Here is a 1,972-nt window from a genome sequence, read left to right on the forward strand (position 1 = left end):
ATAGTTTCACTCAGTTTCTCCAGGTTCTGCTTTAAGTTGGGATGTTTTACCTGATTTCCAATCCAAGTTAACAGAATTGCCTTAACAAAATAACTTCTTGGTTAGCCTTAAAGCAGTTGTATTAGCTGCTTTCATCTCGGTTAATGCGGTTTTCTTTTTTTATACTTCATTTCTGAGCAAATAGGAATTTCTCCCAGACTGGCGGAGACCGGAAGCCAGTCTAAGTGAATGAAACTGTGCAACACAAAAAGACTCACAGCATCCAAGGTACACAGCCAGAAAAGTAGTTTGCTTTTGAGAATGTTTGTGGTTGATTTAAGCAAATATTCAAAGATGAAATTAGCTAGAAAAATTACTGATGAGGTGCCAAATGTATAATAGATTCGAAAGTTAAATGTATAATTGATCAGACAATATAACGAAGAGAAAATATAACAACAAATTGCTGGAGTTTTCTTGACAACTTAATTCTAAGATCAAACTTTGATTGATGATTGAAGCAGTTGCTTATTGGTTCTTTCCAGTTTTTGCAGCTCTTTCCAGCGAAAGCAGCTTTGCAGACTTACTAAATCATTCAAAGAAAATATTGATTGCATTAAATTAATGCCAAAATATGCAAATGAAAACTTTTCTCAATTTCCAGTTTAACTAAACATTGGCTGGTTAAAGGTTGATTCTACATTTTGTATAGCTTAATGTCCTTTTAAATTATACTAAAATGGCAACGAAGTGATCCAATTTGGGTCTTGCTCTTTGCTGTGCTTGAGCAGCATATTCTTGAGGAACTCGTGGAGATTCCAAAGGTTCAAAAAAGACATTCTCCAAATCGCTGTTCGTCTCTATTTCTCTCGAGAAACATTTCAGTCTGAGTTGAGCGGAAATTCAGATATGGAGATAATAAGACAAAGCTCACAGCGTACTTGGGTACATCAATATGCACAGAATACATCAACTGATGTAATATGTGATGTAAATAACAATTTTCCACGTCAAATTCAGCTTTAAATTGTTGCAAAATCATCGATCAAAGGGAGTTTAACAGTGTTTAATGTACTTTTGATTGATTCATTTTTGATAACCCAACTTGCAATAGAAAATTGTGAACTTTTTTAGCACGAGTCATATGATTTCACTTGGAGTGGGATGAGTGGGGGGAGGGTTGTTATGACACTTACATATATCACGGCGCATAATATAGATAATAAATCATAACGGTTAAGTGTTTTCAATTACCCAATTTACCAATCGCAAATCGCCAAGCTGAGCACGTTCCAAAGCTGACAACAAACGGCAGCAGCAAGCAGCAAAGCAGCAAAGCAGCAAGCAGCAAAGCAAAAACAACGAGAAATGTTAAATGCTATTTATCAGCAGTAAAGTAACAAAGCTGTCTAGCGGGTGGGGGTGGGGTGTAGGGTGGGGGTATGCCTGACTGCAGGCAAGCAAGCGAAGGCCGGATGAACGCGACGACTTTAGCAAAGCTCAGAAACAGCAACAACAACAGCAGCAACAACAACAACAACAGTTATAAAAAGCTGATAAGTTCGTTTTCGCAAATGGGAGCGCAAAGGGAGCGCGCGGAGGAGCGCAAACAGAGCAAGAGCCAAACGTCGCTGGCACCCCACCCCGCTCCACACTCCCACTCCCTATCACTCAATTGTATGATTGTATTAGTGTTTGTGTGTGTGTGTGTGTGTGCAGTAAAGTGCGACATTTTGCTGCTGATTAAGTAGCGTTCGTTTTTAATAAAAGTACGACAAACAAATAAAACACAACAAGTAGCTGCACACACACACACAGACACACAGATAGACTGGCGCCCAGCAGCTACGGCCTCGGCCTCGCTCGCTTCCCGTCTCCCTCCCTTTCTCTCTCTCTCTCTCTCTCTCTCTCAGTCTCTATCTGCCTGTCGCCTTCGTCCTCGTGCTCGTCTTGTTCGAGCGCTTCAACCCAACCCAACCCGCCTTTGTCATTG

Source organism: Drosophila grimshawi, unplaced genomic scaffold, assembly GCF_018153295.1.
Source record: "Drosophila grimshawi isolate 15287-2541.00 unplaced genomic scaffold, ASM1815329v1 contig_1369, whole genome shotgun sequence".
NCBI classification, from domain to species: Eukaryota; Metazoa; Arthropoda; class Insecta; order Diptera; family Drosophilidae; genus Drosophila; species Drosophila grimshawi.